This window comes from Macaca mulatta, chromosome 1, assembly GCF_049350105.2.
Source record: "Macaca mulatta isolate MMU2019108-1 chromosome 1, T2T-MMU8v2.0, whole genome shotgun sequence".
Classification (NCBI taxonomy): Eukaryota; Metazoa; Chordata; class Mammalia; order Primates; family Cercopithecidae; genus Macaca; species Macaca mulatta.
Genome location: NC_133406.1, coordinates 57,911,058 through 57,931,402, shown reverse-complemented (window position 1 = coordinate 57,931,402; position 20,345 = coordinate 57,911,058). Strand labels below are relative to the sequence as shown.

At 43.5% G+C, this 20,345-nt stretch overlaps 1 long non-coding RNA gene across 1 annotated transcript in view; it reads left to right on the top strand.

Annotated features, from left to right (window-relative positions):
- Positions 1-20,345, top strand: part of LOC106994169 (uncharacterized) — a 102,037-nt gene that overhangs the window by 61,127 nt on the left and 20,565 nt on the right. The window contains exons 3-4 of the long non-coding RNA XR_013417382.1: positions 715-758; positions 4,918-5,034. This is a non-coding gene — a long non-coding RNA (uncharacterized LOC106994169). The remainder of the gene's footprint in view (positions 1-714; positions 759-4,917; positions 5,035-20,345) is intronic.

Sequence of the window (20,345 nt, the reverse complement as noted above, 5' to 3'; positions counted from 1 at the left end):
GTAGCCACAGCAGAGGCTGCAGAAAGCCAGGAGGAAGGGTAGGCTGCCATTCATCGCAAGTTCCCCCTCTCGGTTGTCATCAATAGCACCCAATATCAAGAGGCCTGGGACACTGGCCTCACTCTCAGAGATGTGTCCCTGACACAGCAAATAAGGAGACTGAAAGTTTTGCTTAGAATTTTCCACATTTTGCTTTTCTCTACTTTTATTTTATTTCATTATTGATTATTGCTATTCTTGAGATGGAGTCTCACTCTATCGCCCAGGCTGGAGTGCAGGGGTGTGATCTCTGCTCACTGCAGCCTCCGCCTTCCAGGTTCAAGCAATTCTCTGCCTTAACCTCCCACATAGCTGAGATTACAGGCATGCCTCACGACGCCTGGCTAATTTTTTGTATTTTTAGCAGAGATGGGGTTTTGTCATGTTGGCCAGGCTGGTCTCGAACGCCTGGCCTCAAGTGATCTGCCCGCCTTGGCCTCCCAAAGTGCTGGGATTACAGGCATGAGCCACCGTGCCTGGCCGTCTCTCTACTCTTAAAGCCACTTCCCCCTCCATTCCTGCGTGTAACTTGGGAGCCTGGGCTCAGTGGCTGCTTGGTGACCATTGGTATTTTTTTCAAGCCTCCAGGTTGGCTCTGCCCCCACCCCCCATGGTAGCTCTCCTCTACTTGTTCCTCTCCTCAAGCCCACAGTGCTGTCTGCACCCTCTCTGCAGGTGACCTCGCCTGGAGTGGCGCTGAGACAGCGAAAGCACACCAGGTATGGAGAGTTCTTCAACTTCCCTTCTTTCCTCTTGCAAGCAGATCTATTTTCATCCATTCATAGATCTCTATTTCCTCCCTCCTGCTGCTGAGAAAGCAGTGGCCCTGGACCCTTCTGAGACACATTACTCCTCTCTGCCTTGTGTGAGTCAGCATTTGCTGCTGTAACAAACAACCCAAAACCTTAGTGTTTGCAATTAACAGCCTTTGTTTTGCTTTCAAGGTCCTGGGCTTGGCAGGGCTGGGCTGGGCTGGGCTCCAGGCTGCAGGTGTGGTTCAGGTCTGAACCACAGCTCTCCTTCAGCATCCCGGCAGACTGTCAACAGCTACCTGGCCTATTATTCTTAGGGCAGAGGTATAGTAGGGGACACAAGGCCACACCAGGCCTCTCAAGGCCTCTGTTTGGAGCTGGTACATTGGCACTTTCTCCTGTATCCCTCCAGTCAAAGCAAATAATGACCCAGAGTCAACAGGGCAGGAAAATCCACTCCACCTGTGGCGTGGGTTTTTTACTGAATGATAGATAATACACTCTACCATATGCCTTTTCTAAAATCTTCACACACCCCCACTGCAGTTATATTTATTCTCATTCATTTTTTGGTCCATTTGTTTCTCTCATTCTGCTTGCTTTCCTTTTTATCTCTTCTTCATTGGTTTCCACCCTGACAAATAGATAAATATTTTCTTGTCCTCAAGGAAAAAATTTCTTTCTCTTAATTGACTTCCCTCCAACTATTCTTTACTTCTTTTCCTTCACCCTTACTGAGAGTGCTTTCTGCCACCTCATCATCTCCCACTTCTTCCTTAGCTCATTAGCATCTCCTGTCCCTAGTGCCGTTTCTTGTCCCACTCCCATCCTCAGGACCCCATGTAAATAAGCCTTGTGAAGGTCTGTAGACTCCATATTCCTAACTCCAATGGCCTCTTCTTGTTCTGTTTCACTTTGTTGCAGCGTTTTATATGGTTCATTCCCTCTTTTTGGAATTTTCTCCTCTTGGATTCCGTACATCTCTTTTCTGGCTCTACTCCTTGCACTCATAGCTCCTTCTCTGTCTTCTTCACAGATCTTTGATTTTTTAATTCACTAGTTTGGCAAATGTTTATAATGTGCCTTGCATATGCTGCATAGAGATAATGGGTAACATCCTTGCCTCAAACTCCAATAAGATGACAGATGATTACAGAATTGCAACACAGTGTGATCACTGATGTGATGTGCGGTGCTGTGGGAAACCTAACTCAGCTTGGAGGTTAGCAGGTGATACGATTTGGCTGTGTCCCCATCCAAATCTCAACTTGAATTGCATTTCCCAGAATTCCCACACGTTGTGGGAGGGACCCAGCGGAGAGGTAATTGAATCATGGAGGACAGTCTTTCCCGTGTTCTTCTTGCGATAGTGAATAAGTCTCATGACATCTGATGGGTTTATCAGGGATTTCTGTTTTTGCTTCTCCCTCATTTTTCTCTTGCCACTGCCATGAAAGAAGTGCATTTTGACTGCTGCCATGATTCTGAGGCTTCCCCAGCCATGTGGAACTGTAAGTCCAATTAAACCTCTTTTTGTTCCCAGTTTCAGGTATATCTTTATCAGCAGTGTGAAAATGAACGACTACATCAGGCTTTTGCTGAAAGAGGTGTCATTGAACTGGATCTTGAGAGATCCAGACTCAGAGAGCAGGAATGGCATTCCAGAAAGAGCACATAGCGAACACAATGGCTCAGAACCATGCTCTCCTCTTAGATTGGATTTCCCAGCATTTCAGCCTCATCTCTTAGCTCTGCACACCCTTTCCTTCCTGGCAGGTCCAACGCAGCATGCTCTCCTAAGTGGGAGTGCTGAATGCATGTTGGATATCTGATGAAGCAGCCAGTGGTACTCCAAACTCAGTTCTAAACTCACTATCTAAACTCCAGTCTTGTTTTTCCTCACCCCATGACTGCATCATCACCACACTGGCAAGGGTTGACACTATAGAGTCCTCTTGGATGCCTCTTTCTTCCTCACCTGCCATCTGTTTGCCACATCACGTTGAATGCATGACCCATCCTGCCAATTCTACCTCTAAATGCTGTCTCAAATTGTTCCACTTTTCTCGGACTCTCATTGCTGGTTCTAGATATTGTTCATATTGTTCACCAATTTGGTCTCATTCACTCTTAATTCTTTCCTGTCTTTCTTAAGCCTAGATAAGCTTAAAAACTCATATGATACACACAAATGTTCATAGTAGCACTATTTCTAATAGCTAAAAGGTAGAAATACTCAAATGTCCACAACAGGTGAACGGATAAACAACTTGTGGTATATCTATAAAATGGAATATTATTTGGCCATAAAAAGGAATGCAGTACTGATATGTGCTACAACATGAACTTGAAAGCATTATGATAAGTGAAAGAAGACCAGCATGAAAGTCCAGACTGTATGATTCCATTATATGAAATGTCCAGACTAGGTAAATCCTTACAGACAAAACTCAGATTGGTGGATGCCAAGGGCTGGGGAGGGAGCAAAGAAGAGTAACTTATTAATGGGTACTGCACAGGGTTTTATTTTGGGATGATGAAAATGTTTTGTAACTAGAGGCAGTGGTCGCACAACTCTGTGAATGTGTTAAATGCCACTGAATTGTTCACTTTAAAATAGTTAATTTTATAGTATGTGAATTTCACCTCAATTGAAATCAAGACAAAAACCTTATGATGCTCTTAGAAAGAGAAGATCATGCTTCTGAGCTCGGTGTCCCCTTCCTTCTGCTCCTGGCTCCAGGCTCTTTTCAGACTCACTGTAGCCTCCTCTCCCATAGTCCATCCCCATTTCCTCCCTTCTTTTCCCTTCTCTACCACCCCCTAGTGGCCTCCATTGAAAGTCCGGGCACCTTCTTGCTGCCAAAGCTTTTTAAAAAGCCGTCTTCTCTGTAAGCCCTCTTTCCTTACTCCTTTTTTGGAAGAGAAGTTGGAGGGAGTACTGAACATAGGGACTACAGGGATCCTGGGATTTGGGGAGTAAAAAAGACCTAAGTTCAATTTCCTATTCTACTACTTACTTAGCTGTATGACCTTGAGAAAGTTAATTACCTCTCTGAGCCTCATTTCTCGCATCTATAGTACCTGCCTCATAACATTATTGTGAAGAGTAAATTAAATCATACACACAAAGCTCTTAGAGAATACTGGTCACCTACCAAGCTTGCAGTAAGCGTTGGCTATTAAGATGTCTGTTAGTTCATCCTTCAAGGCCCAGATCAAATGAGAGGTCTTCCTCATCTGTGAGGTCTTGCTTATCTCCCCCAGGCAGAATCAATTCTGTATTGATTTTTATTGTACAGCTTGTGTACCTCTGTCCCTGTTGTATGGTGTGTTGTACTTGCCTTTTCCTATAGGGGCTGTGTGATCTTTCCGATGGAGATTCTCCACGATGTAGTTTGGCTGTGTCCCCACCCAAATCTCATCTTCATTCATTTATTTTTGAGACGGAATCTCACTCCGTTGCCCAGGCTGGAGTGCAGTGGCTCAATTTCGGCTCACTGCAAACTCCGTCTCCCGGGTTCAGGCAATTCTCCTGCCCCAGCTTCCTGAGTAGCTGGGATTACAGGCGTGCAACACCATGCCTGGTTAATTTTTTTGAATTATTAGTAGAGACGGAGTTTCGCCATGTTGGCCAGGCAGGTCTTGAACTCCTGACCTCAAGTGATCTGCCCGCCTTGGCCTCCCAAAGTGCTGGGATTACAGGCGTGAGCTACCGTGCCCAGCCCCAAATCTCATCTGGAATTGTGGTTCCCATAATCCCCACATGTCATGGGAGGGGCCAGGTGGAGATAACTGAATCATAGGGTCGGTTTTCCCTATCCTGTTCTCGTGATAATTAGTTCTCAGGAGATGTGATGGTTTTATAAAGGGCTTCCCCCTTCACTGGGCACTCATTCTTTTCCTTGCCACCCTGTGAAGAGGCTCCTTCTGCCATGATTGTAAGTTTCCTGAGCCTCCCAGCCATGCAGAACTGTGAGTTAATTAAACCTCTTTCTTTTATAAATTACCCAGCCTTGGGTAGGTCTTTATTAGTTGTGTGAGAATGGACTAATACACTCCGTTGGTGAAACGATTTGAATTTCTTGCACCCCTCCCTCTCTCTGCCTCTACTCTTTTCCTCAAGGACCCAAGCTGGTTTGGAGGCTGCTTAGTGGTGTGGAAGAGGACCGGGCAGCTAACCTTGCCTCTTGTTGTGCCTTTGAACCTGACTGTCACCAGAGTGACCCAGCAACCTGAGCTGGTAAAGTGCTGGGTCTCAGTTCACTTTAACATTTCTAAGTGCATCAAGCCTTGGTTTTGCTTCTGGATTCTGGGGCAAAAAATTAGCAAACAGTTAATATCCTTAATTTATCATTTCATCTTCCCCTTTTGTGCTTTACCCATGGCCTGGCATACATGCCTAGTAACTGTTGCTGGCTGGATTATGATGGTTTCTAGATCCTTCCACACAACTGACCACAACAGGTTACCACGGCAAGTCCCTTGTATTTAGAAAGAGGAAGTCCAGTGCCAAACAAGAACCCTGTGACAGTCCCAGGACACTGGGCAGAACTCTGCTGTTGTTCCAGAGCATTCATTTCACAGTCCTTCCATGTGCAGCAGCATCATTAATGATCTGACCGCACTGCACATGGTTCCCTGAGGCCTTTCCTTTGCGAGCAAGGCCTGGCCTCTTCCCCGAACCGGGAAAACTCTGAATGTAACCCATAATCATGCTGTTCTTGGTAACGCCAGCAGCTTCCCACAAAAGCTCTAGAAATTGGTCAGACTTTCAAGCTTTTTGGAACATTAAGTCCATTAATTTTCATTGAGAAGAATATCAATCTTCAGTGTTCTCAGAATCCTGGGATGAAATTTTAGATAGAAAGTCTTGTGATACTCATGTACTTTCCCCACCCATCCTCCATGCCCCTTAGGAGACTTTTCCTAAAAAAGTGAGACATTAGTTTGGGTTGCAGTTCACAAGGAGTAGTAGGACGGGCCAAGAAGACCTGGCTTTGCATCCCAGTCCCACCATGAGTACGAGGAATGCATTTGATCTTTCTGGCCCTTGGTTTCCTCATCTGGTCAGTGAGTAAACTATTGCCTCCAAAGTTTACATTGAGAATCAAACAAGATTTTTGTAAGGTGCTTGACACAGATTTTCAACAAATGCAAGTACCCCCATTCCTGTGATCTCCTTTCTCTTGTGCCCTGTTTGCTCATGACAGTTTTCCAAAATCAAGTCTATTGAGAGTTTGAAAAAGCTGGAATTATGTGTTTTCTATTTGATACTTAATTTATTTATTTATAGAGATGGGGTCTTGCTGTGCTGTCCTGGCTGGCCTCAAACTCTTGGGCTGAAATGACCCTCCTGCCTCAACCCGTGTAGTAGGTGGGACTACAGGTGTGAGCCACCCTACCTGGCTTGGTGCTTTATTTTTAAGCACATTAACCTTTCAGTAGTATTTTAAAAGTACCTTACCACTGTGCTGCTATTATATACAGGCATCTGGAGACTGATAGGTTAAGTGAACTGGGATCTCACTATGGAGTATTGTGCAGTGGTTAGAACCAACATATTAGGTCTGCAAATGATAACATGGAGAGGTCTTAAAAGCACAGTGCATAGTGAAGAAATAAGAAATACAAAGTGGAATTTAACTTAATACCATTTATATAAGTAAAAAATATATGCACACTCCTGGAAATCTACCCTATAGATGTAAAAGCACCAGTATTTATGGATTCATGTGCATAAATATGCAGCTTTGTTTGTAGTGATAAAAAACTGAGTGCAACCTAAATGCCTGTCAGTAGGGGAATGGTTGGGTGAACTGCTGAACATCCATCTATTCCATGAATTACTAGACAGCTATTAAACAAGAATGCCAAAGATCTGGATCTACTGCCCTGGAAGGATGATCATGACATATTCTTAGATGAGAATAGCAAACCACAGAGATATGGATTACGAATCCAGTTCATTAAACCAAATCTATCTCCTCTCTCTCTCTCTGTCTCTGTCTCTGTCTCTCTCTCTCTCTCTCACACACACACACACACACATTTGTGTAACCACTAGTTTAAAGGATTGAGTGATCCTGGAGACATGTGTGGAGAGATAGACCCTGCCCATGCTGTTAGCAGTGGTCACCTGCTGGGGGTGCAGGGAGATAAGAAAAAAAAGACTATCAAAGACTAAAGAAAAGAAAAGCTCTTTATAGAAATGTTAAAAATCAGGCACAAATATTCTATCATGGATATTACTTACAATGCATAAACAATGAAAACACAGATGGACAAGGACCAGATTATAACATGAATAAAAGTAATACTTGGGTAAGAGGATTATGAGCAAAAGGAAAAATACATGAACACGAAACAGAGATATCCAAACAAACAAAATAAACATTAAACACCTTAAGATAGCAGCCTATGTGTGGGAGGAGAGAGGATGGGAGTGAATAGGAAGATCAAAAGGAAATTTAAAAAATATTAAAGAGAAGGCATGCATGTAGCCCAGTGACAATGAATGGAGGTGGGAGTATGATGAACTCAACACTCTGCACCTAAGGTTAAAAAAAGTTAAAGAAGAAGTTTCCCCTAGAGTAGCTTATGTAAAGAACAACAATCCTAGAACTTACACAGAGCAAGATGTACCCTCGTCTTTAGGATCCACTTTTTTACAGAGCGTAATTCAAGGATGACTGCGGTGAGCCACATCCCCAGAGGCAGAGTAACTAAAATTTAGCAAGGGTCTGAGTAAGGACTAGCAAGTGTCATTATTATTCCATGCATGGGAATTCCCAGACCTGTCCTCCACAGACTCAGGCTAGCCTTACCTGTAATGATCAATGAGAGAAGGAACATTCAGCCCATCAATGCCTTTGCTCTTGTAAACCAGACTAGATCACTCTGGGGAGAATATTAGCTATTAATTAGTTCCTTTAAATTGTGGCTTTGAACTTTTGGAATTAAAATTAATTGATGGTCTAAAGGAATGCCATGTAATTTTTATGGCATTGAGACATTTCCCCCCCCCCGCCCCCCGGGATTAATCTGACTTTGTCTTTCCCCGCTCATTTTCCCAAGCTTGGATCTTTTTAGTAGCCGATCGCACTTATCTTTTGAGCTTTGAACCCTGCCCCAGTGGATAAGTAATTTCATTTAGGTAAACAGTCTCCAGAAATAGGTTCAAACTGTGAGCAAACAGCTTGTTTGTGATAACAGGCCCTGCCTTGCAGCCTGATGTATGAGGCTAACGGTCTCACGTCTGCTGATGGCGGTAGCTGACTTCCCCTCTTTGTAAACTGTCCCCCAGATGTGTCACATTCTCTCAAAGTGCAAAGCAGGTCCTGCAAATAAACTGGGTTTCTCCAGGACTGATGCAGGGACCAGAAGAGTCACAGACAACGGCAGAGTGGTTGGTCCTGTCGGGGAGGTCTCACTGTCTGGTGTCAACCATCCTTGTCATGAGCCCGGGGGTTGCTCAAAGACCGAGATAACGCAGTTGCCTTCCCTCCGCTGGAATGCGTCCTATAAGATGACACTCATTATAGTTAATGGGCTGTTAGCTTTTCCATTAAGGGATTCTTTTAAGGGTTTGTAACCTGGTAATAACAATAATTTGCTTCAGGCAGAAACTCTTGTAACAGGTATGAACAGCCCAACTCTTATCAATGTTGCTTGGGCTGGGGGAGTTGGGTCTGCTCCATACAGCATGCAAAAGGAAACTTGTCCAGGAACTAGAATTTTTTCCCTTATTTATTTTCTTGTACAATCACAATTTGTAATAGCTGTATTTGGTATAAAATATTTCCAGAGAGGACAGTGTCATTGAGAGTCCTAAATGGGGCCAGCACATCTGACATGAGAGCTCTGGGAATGTTGTGTGATTGGTGGTTTTGAGAAGCCAGATGCGGATAAGTCAGCCAGGAAATCTGAATGCTGATTCCAGCTCCAGAGTATGTTAGCCTGGCTACCTGAATAGCAAAGAGAACCCTAGCCCCCTTCTTAGCACAATTCACAAAGGCCTGAGTGGTCAGGCAGCCCAAATGTGAAGGATTCACATTTATCCAAATACTGAAAGCTCTGGGCTTTGAGGAAGGCCATCCAGCATCCTACAGACCATGGGCAAGGTTCTTGAGTGGTTTGGCCTGAGACACCTATTAACATAGGGCTAGACTTCATGCTTGAAAAGGTTACATGGTGTACTATTATGATATAATAAGAAATATATACGTTTGGTTTCTGCTTCTGGTTCCTGGCACACAGCTCCTAAAATCCTTGGAATCTCCAAAGTGATGTGTATCAGTATGCCATCATGATGAACTGATTTATGTGTGTGTTAGGGTGGTGGTGGGGCCTGGATAGCCTCAGGATGGAAGCTGGTTGCCAGAGGAACCAACCATGTGATTAGAGGGTTGGAACTTACAGTCTTCTGTCCTCAACCCCCACCCTCGACTGCTGCCCCAAAGGAGGAGACACGGACTGAAGGTTGAGTTGATCATCAATGTTCAATGGTGTAATCAATCATTCCTACGTAATGAAGCTGCCATAAAGACCCAAAAGGACAGGGTTCAAGAGCTTCTGGATTGCTGAACACATGGAGGTTCTCGGAGGGTGGCCCATTAGGAGGGGCCGTGGAAGCTCCGTGCCCCTTCCCAGGTACCTTGCCCTATATTACTTCATCTGGCTGCTTATCTGTGTCCTTTGCAATACCCTTTCTAATGAATAGGTAACTGTAAGTAAAATATTTACTTTAGTCTTTTTTAGAATATGAAGAAAAAAATATATATAGAAAAGAGTTTTTCTTTCTTTTTTCTTTCCTCATTGTTCTGCAAACTGAGAAGTTCAAGGGCATAGTGCCAGCTTCTGGTGAGGTGTTACGTGCTGCGTCATGATGTGGTGGTGGAGGTCACGGGGGGAAGCAGACATGCACGAAGAAGGAAAAACCTGACAGACACCCTTGTTTCCTTGAGTTCTGTGAACTGTCCTAGCAAATTAAGCCAAAGTGAAGAAGGGGTCTTGGGAACCCTCAAGTTCTGCTGATTGGTCAGAAGCACAGGTAATACAACACAAGGCTTGTAACTGGCATCTGGAGAGGGAGACAGTCTTGTGGAACTGAGCTCTTAACCTGTAGGATCGACTCTATCTCCAGGTAAAGAGCGTCAGAGTTGAGTTAAATTGTAGGACACTCGGTGTCTTCTGGAGAACTGCTTGATGTGTGGGAAAACCCCACATACTTTTTTTTTTTTTTTTTTTTGAGACGGAGTCTCGCTGTGTCTCCCAGGCTGGAGTGCAATGGCGTGATCTCGGCTCACTGCAAGCTCCGCCTCCCGGGTTCATGCCATTCTCCCGCCTCAGCCTCCCGAGTAGCTGAGACTACAGGCGCCCGCCACCACGCCCGGCTAGTTTTTTGTATTTTTAGTAGAGACGGGGTTTCACCGTGTTAGCCAGGATAGTCTCGATCTCCTGACCTCGTGATCCACCCGCCTCGGCCTCCCAAAGTGCTGGGATTACAGGCTTGAGCCACCGCGCCCGGCTATACATTTTGTTTATCAGAGGTGAACTATCTTGTGTTGAGTGTATGAGAGTGGGAAAAACAGTTTGGTTTTTCTTATCTCTTACACAAGGCATTAGGAGAGCCTTGTGCCTTATGAATATGAACAGTCCCTAAATTGAGTGGAAGAAGTGGTTAAAGAAGGCAGCCAGGGAGACGAGTTCATCCTGGATAAGAGATTGACAGGACGAAGGATGTGAGGAAGGAAGTTCTATCTATGGAGGAAGTGAATGACTCAGAGTCCCACATGGCCCAGAACAACATCAATAGTGCTGTCAGGAATGAGGGATCTTGGGACAGCCCTGAAGAGAAGAGGCTGAGTTGGGAGAAGCACTGATTTCATGTTCTAAGGTGTGCAGATGTAAGTTACCCTGTGTAAGGGCTTCCAAGAGGGTGTGACAAGAGGAAGGAGGTGGTGCCAGGACCTGGCAGACCCAGTCCTCACACTTTCTGCTGACTATTGGGGTAATGCCTGCTGGAGTCAGAAAGAAGCCTGGAGTGTCTGGGGATCCAAATCCTGGACAGATTTTGGAAGGATTGGTAGGTCAGGTTGCCCTTTCACCTCTACATCCATGTTTTCCTGTGGAAGAGCTGGTCTGGCCCTGGGCAGACTGGCTCCCATCCCAGTGAGGTGAGCTCCCAGTGACCTGGAAGACATGCTTAGCAGGAGAGTCTCTGACCTAATTAAGAGGCTTTAAAATTTAAATCTGAGTCTTGAACTGTTTAGTATGTAAGAAGAGGCGTTCCAAGATAGAAAAAAGCAGTAAATGGAAGAGGCACGCATTGTTCAAGAGAAAAGTCTGCTCTAGGGGCCATTGCCAAGACAATGCTTATGTTCTCAGATGTCTATGTGTTAATTGCACTTAAACAAGCTTCACCTTCCAGTTTTAAAATAATACACGTTCACTATGGAAAATTTAGGAAAACATAGGTAAGGGTAAGAATGAAGCTCAAAGAGCTCATTATCTCCCCTTCCCCGCTTTAGCTGTAACTACTGATAGTCACTTGCTAGATTTATTTTTCATATTGTGTTTCAAAATGACATTTTATATCACTAAAAATTGTGATATTTTAGATAATGGGAAAAGCACAAAGAAGAAAAATACACTCACTTACAATGCCACCTCCATGTTAATATGGTTTTTAACTTTTTATTTTGGAAAACTTCAAACATATATAACATTTTAACATTTTTTTTTTTTGAGACTCCAAGTTGGAGTGCAGTGGTGCAATCATGACTCACTGCAGCCTCGACCTCCCTAGGCTTAGGTGATCCTTCCCCACAAGCCTCTCAAGTAGCTGGGGCTACAGGTGTGCACCACCACACCCAGCTAATTTTTGTATATTGTGTAGAGACAGGGTTTTGCCCAGAATGGTCCTGAACTCTTGGGCTTAGGCAATCCTCCTGCCTTGGCCTCCCAAAGTGCTGGGTTACAGGCATGGTTAACATTTTGATATATTTTATTTCTGTCTTGAGTGTGTGTGTATTATCTATATATGTATATGTATATACAGGCACATATCCATATAGATATACACACAGACATATAGACAAAATTAGGATTATATCACATATTAAAGAGTCTTATTTATTTTTTTTGAGATGAAATCTTGCTCTGTCATCTGGGCTGGAGTGCAGTGGTGTGGTCTTGGGTCACTGCAACCTCTGCCTCCCAGGTTCAAGTGATTATCATGCCTCAGCCTTCCAAGTAAGTGGGATTACAGGCTTCCACCACCATACCCGGCTATTTTATTTTATTTCATTTTTTGTATTTTTAGTAGAGACAGGGTTTCATCATGTTGGTCAGGCAGGTCTTGAACTCCTGACCTCAAATGATCCTCCTGCCTCAGCCTCTCAAAGTGCTGGGATTACAGACGTGAGCCAGTGTGCCTGGCCAGATACTAAACAGTTTTGTATGCTACTTATGCTGCTTGAAACGACATTGTGACATATCTCTAAATATTCTTGGAAACATTTGAACGGGGAAGCAAAACCGTTTCTCAGATTACCCTAGTCGTGGTGGGAAAAGACTCATAATGACACTCAGCAGTAGTGAGGGGTGGGTATTCTGACTCTAGAACGTAGAAGGCACGCAATCCATGTTGTTGAGTGAATACATTATTTGCTTAAGAGAAGTAGATTTAATATAAGGAGTGGGGAGGCCAAGGCAGGCGGATCACGAGGTCAGGAGATTGAGACCATCCTGGCTAACATGGTGAATCTCTGTCTCTACTAAAAATACAAAAAAATTAGCCGGGCGTGGTGGTGGGTGCCTATAGTCCCAGCTACTCGGGAGGCTGATGCAGCAGAATGGCATGAACCCAGGAGGCAGAGCTTGTAGTGAGCTGAGATCACGCCACTGCACTCCAGCCTGGGCAACAAGAGCAAGACTCCGTCTCAAAAAAAAGAAAAAAAGTGTGTGTGTGTATATATATATACACACACACACATATATATATATGGACTGAGGAAGTAGCATTGTAAGTAAAGACGTACAATACGATAAACCTTATGTCTCATGGAACTTGAATTTTTAGGTCATGGATTTTATATTTTCAGCCTAGGAAAGAGATAGAAGAAAAAGACCTCCAACTTCTTGGCTACAATGTTGATTTCTGGTGGTGGGGAATAGTCTATTTCCCATCTGCAGACCTTTCTTCAGGGCCTGTTATTCACGTTTCTTTGTGCAAAAGGCCACCTCAGTCCATGGCTGTAGTAGGTCATTCTGGGCTGCTGGAACCCTGGGAGAAAATGGTCACATCAGGAAGGCAGTGAGGAATGCGTAGTTACCTTTGGAAGGTATTCTGGATGGAGCGGTCTAAAATAGCAGCATAAGGAAATTTTCCTCTGAGCAGAGTGTGGCCCCGTAATTATGACAATGGGTAGAGTGGGGTTGCTGTTTTGTTCACTCATTTTCCATCCAACACGTATTGAGCACTTACTATGTGCCAGGGTTAAGGGATGCAAGGATGGAAAAGACAAATCCCTTCTCAGGCAGCACAGAGTAAAGTATAGGTAATTGCAAAACACAAGAAAGTGCTCTGAAAGAAGTGTGTGAATACACACTGGGGCATACAGGAGAGAGTGTCCAACTCTGGCTGGGTTGGATGAGAGGAGGTGATGCTTCAGCTACCTGCGAGCTGGCTGGAGGAAGTGCCTGTGTGGTAGCAGCTGAAGAAATACCAACAACACAGCGTGGTGCTTAGTTGGGGCCAGAGACCATAGATCAGTGTGTGGTCGATCTGTATCCTACATCCTGATTAGTAGCTTCATGGTGTATCCAGACAACCATCAGAAATCTGAGCATCTTCCTGGATTCCTATTCCTCATGCCCCTGGTATTGATGGATGATATTGTGGCATTGGATTGGATGGATGGATGATACCCATCCCATCAGGTATCAAGCCCTGGTGCTCCCAAACCTCCGGAGAGCCCTTGAGGCAGCCTCATTCTCTTCACCTCCACTGCCTCTGTCCTTGTTGAGGTCTTCGTGCCTTTTTAACTAGAATACTGTGCCTTGAAACTGGCCATCCTACCTCCCATCTCATATTGTTTTCATTAGTTATCTATTGTAAGGTAACAAATCATTTCAAAATGCAGCAGCTTAGAACAACAGGCATTTATGATCGCACAGTCTCTGAGGGTCCGTAATCTGGCTTTGGCTTAGTGGAGAGGAATAATTTAGCTGGGTGACTCTGTTTCTCATGAGGTTGCAGTCAAGCATCCGGCTGGAGCTGCAGCCTCTGAACTCTTGACTAGGACTAAAGGATCTATTTTGATGTTCATTCATTCACGTGGCAAATAGCAAGAGGTTTCATTTCCTTGCCACTGGGCCTTTCTGTAGGGCTGGTTGTGACATGGCAGCCAGCTTTCTCTGGAGTGAGTGAGGCAGAGAGTGGGGGCTGAGGGACAAAGATTGACCAAGATGGAAGTGGCAGTCTTTAGAGCCTAGTCTTGGAGGTGACATATCATCCCTTCTATTGGTCACACAGACCAGTCCTGGCACAGAGTCTGAGGAGAACCAGACAAGGCTGTGAAGGCCGGGAAGGGGGTGCGTTTGGTACCATTTTGGAGGTCCCTTTAACCCATCTTTTTCATGATTTGCCCTTGCACTTTGGATCCAGTCCAGACTCCTTATCACAGCACTTAGGGCTCTTCATGCCTGACCGCTGGTGAAAATGTCCCCTTTAATTTATTCATTCAGAAACAACATGGCCGGGATTGCTGGCTCACGCCTGTAATCCCAGCACTTTCGGATGCCAAGGCAGGAGGATTGCTTGAGACCAGGAGTTTGAGACCAGCCTGGGCAACATAGCGAGACCCTGTCTTTACAAAAGTTAAAAAAAAGTAGCCAGGTGGCCCATGCCTGTAGTCCCAGCTACTCTGGAGACCACCGTGGGAGGATAGCAGGAGCCCAGGAGTTCAAGGCTGCAGTGAGCTATGATTGCGCCATTGCCCTCCAGCCTGGCGACAGAGTGAGACTGTCTCTAAAAAAAAAAAAAAAAAAAACAGAAACTCAACAAATGTTTTTTGAATATGACCATATTTTAGACACTGGAAACAAAATAGACTAAAATCTTCCTTCTTGGGGGATTTTACAATCTCACGGGGGAACACAGGAAACACAATAAACAAATATATAAGTGATATATTTTTACGAAACCCCATCTCTACTAAAAAATACAAAAAACTAGCTGGGAGAGGTGGCAGGCACCTGTAGTCTCAGCTACTCAGGAGGCTGAGGCAGGAGAATGGCGTGAACCCGGGAGGCGGAGCTTGCAGTGAGCTGAGATCCGGCCACTGCACTCCAGCCTGGGCCACAGAGCGAGACTCCGTCTCAAAAAAACAAAGGTATATAATATAGTAGACATTAACATTCTTGGCCATCAGAAAATGATAATTACCATCTAGGGAAAAAATAGATTGGGATAAGAAGGATCAGGGTGTTCTTGGGTAGAAGTCTTGCTGGCAATATTTTCTTTTCTTTAGATGGAGTCTTGCTCTGTTGCTCAGGCTGGAGTACAGTGGCACAATCTTGGCTCACTGTAACCTCTGCCTCCTGGGTTCAAGCAATTCTCCTGCCTCAGCCTCCCAAGTAGCTGGGACTACAGGCATGTGCCACCACGCCGGGCTAATTTTTTGTATTTTTTTAGTAGAGACGGGGTTTCACCGTGTTTGCCAGGATAGTCTCTATCTCCTGACCTTGTGATCTGCCTGCCTTGGCCTCCCAAAGTGGTGGGATTACAGGCGTGAGCCACCGCGCCCGGCCTGGTTTGCAATTTTTAAAGACGGGGTAGGCCACTAAGTGGGAGACAGTTAAATACAAATTGGAAGTGGTGAGGGCATGTGCCATATGGATGTCTGGGGAAGAAGCTCTGCAAAGGCCCTGAGGTGGGTGTGTGTCTGGTGAGTTCACAGACCAGCTAGGAGGTCAGTGTGGCTGGAGTGAAGTGAATGATGGGCAGAGTAATAGGGTGTGAGGTCAGAGCAGTTGTGGCGAGGGGAATATCAGGTTCAGGGACCTTAAAGGTCATGGGGGAGTCTGAGTGAAGTGCAGAGAAGAGTCATGATCTGACTTCACATTTGTAGAGGCCCATTCTGATGCTATGCATGAGCTAAGGGGTCAGAGATTGAAACACAGTACCCTGTTAGGAGGTTATTGCAAGAATCCAGGTGAGATAGGGCAGTGGTTTGGATCAGATGGTTGGTCAAGGAGGCCTGAGAAAGGAAATGGTACCCTGGTACTGCAATTATTACCTAAAATCCTATTTCTTTTCAAAGTGGTGCTACTTTTTGATGGCATAGGGTGGCTCCGATGTTACTGAATATCACACCCTAAGAAGAAGATCCATTTGGCTAGTACTGATTGATCAATAAAGGATTCTTTATACCTTAGGGTTAAATTGCTTGTTAGTTAAAACTTCTGTAGCTAAAGGCTCCTTCTTTGGAAAGCGTTAGTTATTTGAGGGCCTGAAATCGCACAATCAGTTTTTAACTTCCCTTGTCCCTTTGAACGAGAGAGAAATACAGATGTAGTTACTTGTGTATGCAGTTGTGGTACCTGGTGTTAGAAGCTGCTTGGGGGAGGCCGTGAGTGTTGATCATAACTCACTGGCTTTGTAATTAAACTCTCTTTTTATTAAAGCTGAAATTCTTAAAGGCTCCTGCCTGTGTGGGACTGGAAATTATTTATCATAGGAATTGTCTGCTTTGCTGTAAAAATGTTGATATATTATTCTGTTCATGAGATCTAGACACTGTTTTTAAAAAAATGTCTCTAGCTGTAGATGTGCAGACGTCATATGAGCTTTCTTACTAATGTCAAATTTATTGAGCTCTGTGTGTGTGTGAGAGACTAATGTCTCAACCTTTCTTTTAAAATTTTTACTTGTTACAATGTTAGCTGTGGCCTTGTAAAAAATAAAATAAAATGTTTACATATCTGAAGCACCGAGTGGCTGTTTCAAACTCACAAGAGTGGTTGGGGATCAAAAAAGTATACAAGATAACGTATCCCTTTGCCAAGTCCAGTCCATTTCATTCTGTGTCCCTAGTACTCATGTGAAGGCAGCAGCCATCAGTTAAATAAACAAGCATTTCTACTGATGGCAGCAGCCTTAGTATGTTTACATCCACCATGTTACTCTCTATTGAGGGTCTTTTGCTGACGGAGCCTTAGTTGAGATTATCTAGAGAGGTTTTTCTTCTGTGTGGAGCCAATTACCATGTAACACATACGAAACTGCAACAAACAGGCATTGAAATATATTAACAAAGATCTATTTTAAATAAAAGGATGGGAAATGGTGGACAATGTCCTTGTTACTGATGCCTTTCTCACAATTTTTTTTTACCACCACTTTAAATTAGAGTGTTTAATATGGATGGATGCAAGTCCATCACGTTTGTTTTGTATTTGTTCCAGCTTCTTTGTTTCTTTCTTCCTCCTTTCTTGCCTTCTTTTGAGTAAATTGAACATTTCTTAATATTCCATTTTATCTCTTCTATTGAGTTTTTAGCTATACACACTCACTGTGTGTGCATTCAAATTGTTGCTCTAGACATTACAATATGCATCTTTAACTTATTACAAGCCACCTTCAAATAATAATATGTTACTTCTTTACCATTACTGTAGATAGTTAATTTTACATATGATCACAAGGGAAAAAAATCAATACTATACCTATGATATTTATGTGAAGATTAGCTGTATTCAGATTTGCATTTTACAATCAATGTGGGTGCAGAGCTCTCCTCTGCCTAATCACAGAATTGATTATGCAATTCACAGACGTTTGTGTGGTTGTTGGTTGCCCGCTTACCTGAGTATTTCATTTCTTCAGAGAGAATTACTCTTTTGTTTTTCTCTTTTGAAATAACTAGTGCAAATACGAAGAAGAAAATGAGAAATGTTAAGGAGAAATCTTTTCTTTTTTTAAAGGGAAGTTGAATCAGGGCTGGTGAAGTAGCAGCCACAGTTCAATGGCCCTTTTTACAATGAAGGTGATGAGAGATTTTTACCTTTAAGTCACTGGTACCATTTTATTGAGGTTTGAGTTGACTTAACTCATAGTCTGAGAATGTGAATGGAGTTGAGAGGCTCAGCTTAGGGGTTGACTTCCCTTGGCATAGATCTGCGTGTCTTCTGCAAATAAATCCCTTCTTGCCGTCCTACATGACACATGTGCTATGTCCTATTTAGTCCCTGTGTGTCTATCACAGAAGTCAATGTTGTATGGATCAGGGGGCATAGGTGACTACTGGCCCAGTGTCATGTAGCTAACTGATTAGTACATATTAGTAATCAAAGGTGGATCTTAATGAATCCACTATTTTATTTGGATATATTGAATGCTGTCTTTGCAGACCGGTTCTCTATGGAAACCAGTTCTCTTGAGTACCAAAGGAACAAATTAAAAAAAAACAACAAACTTTTGGTACCTATACAAACAGCATGGTGAAATACTGCCCTTGCTCATAAAAGGCTTGTTTGGAACCTCATGTTGAATCTTGTAAAATTGTATTTATTATTATTTTACAACGCACAGGAGTTCATGTTACATATCACTGTGTGTGCATTTCATTTTCAAAGTTGCATTTTAGTGGCCTGTCATATCTTATGGGAGGTTAGACATGAGTAGTTATTTTAGCTGATTAGCAGAATTAAAGGTAGGAAAAGCTGTAATTGGGATGACTAAGAAAGGAAAGAAGGGTATGCCTTATGATTCAGAACTGACTTTTAAAGCACTTTTGCCTGTTTAACACATGTGCACATGCAGGGTCCTAATGTCATCTGATTACTGTTTTGCTTTTAACTGGCTACCTGGTATAGTTGCTTTCCAGGTTCTTATCAGGAAATACAATCTCACACTCACTGCCATTAATACCTTTCAAAAGCTCTGCAGAGAGAAACAATATTTACGGAGGATTGCCTGAAGTATTTGTTGTCCATCCATTTTTTAGATAAGTCATCATCAACCTGTTGTCTTATAGACCCCTGAGAGAATGTGGAGTTATTGCCAGGTCGTCTGCAAATCCTCTACTGAAGGTATTATTATTTCTGTCATAGTTATCTTTAAGGACACAACAGTGACACTGAATATTTTGTTTAAGGGAACAGTCTTTTCCAACACCCAGGTCTTTACTTAAAAGGAGAAAATCATGTGATAAATGCATCAATAATGGGATCTGGAACGGGAGTTGCCAGGCTTTGAACTTAACTACTTGTGCTTTGAGCCTCACGTTAGCATCATAGGACCATGGAACATTAAGTGCTGGAAAGGACCCCATGGGGTCTGTTAGGCCACTGATGGCACGTCTGCATTGTGAGTGTGGGCAGTGTGGCATTGCCTACTGGTGGTGGTGCATTTTCTGGGATGCTCAAAGCTGTTTTTTGTAGTTGACAACAATAGTGATGGCAAAAACATTTGCTTTAAGCGTCGATTTTTACAACATCAGTAAGGAAAGTAATTTTGTTATTTTATTTTGCTTTGTGTTTTGAGATGGGGCCTCACTCTGTTGCCCGTGCTGGGGCTCACTTCTTCCTGTTCAGTGCCACTCACATTGGGTCCTGATGATCATCATTGCCACCAGCTAATCTAGAATTCAAGATCTTAGAATCCAAGATTGGATTATTGTTCTTTCTTCCAGCTATTCATCCTGCCTCCAGATTCTTTCCTCACTAGTCCACTCTACACTCATCTTCCAGAATAATCTTCTTTCTCTTTTTCTTTCTTGCTTTTTTTTTTTTTTTTTTTTTTGAGACGGAATTTCACTCTTCTTGCCCAGGCTGGAGTACAATAGCGTGATCTCAGCTCACCGCAACCTCCGCCTCCTGGCTTCAAGCAATTCCCCTGCCTCAGCCTCCCATGTAGCTGGGATTACAGGCAAGCACCACCATGCCCGGCTAAGAATAATCTTCTCAAACACATCTTTGTATGTGTTCTTTCCCATCTTGCCATCCCCTGTATGAGATAAATTCAATACCAAGATATCTGTTTTTTACCGTTTTCAAAATTGTACACTAACCTTTCCACTTTATCCCTACATGTGTGCATTCCAACTCATTCCCCTGTTTTGAAGAACTGACATTTTAGTTATTGGTTGTTGAATATGCCAATTGCATTTCAGCTGCTTAGGCTTTGCAAACGCCATTGCCCTGATGTAAATTTTTTACTCCACGTGACTGCTTACTTGCAACCTGTTCTTTCTGTATGAATCATATCAAATTCTAAATACTCCAAAAACCATTGTTGAAATGAAACTTTCTCTCTGAACACTTGTACCATTTTTAGGCATATATCGTCTAATAGTCTTATATATTTCCACTCTCACATCTAGGTCAGTATGTGCCATGGTGCCCTAATGAAAGCCTTAACTTCTTGGGGCCAGGGATGGTAGATATTTGGCAAATATTTCTTGCTGATGACCAGAGCGTGATGTACTTTAGAGTGGGGCACTCCCTGATGGGGTTGTGTTGTTTGACCAATTAGTTTCAATACAT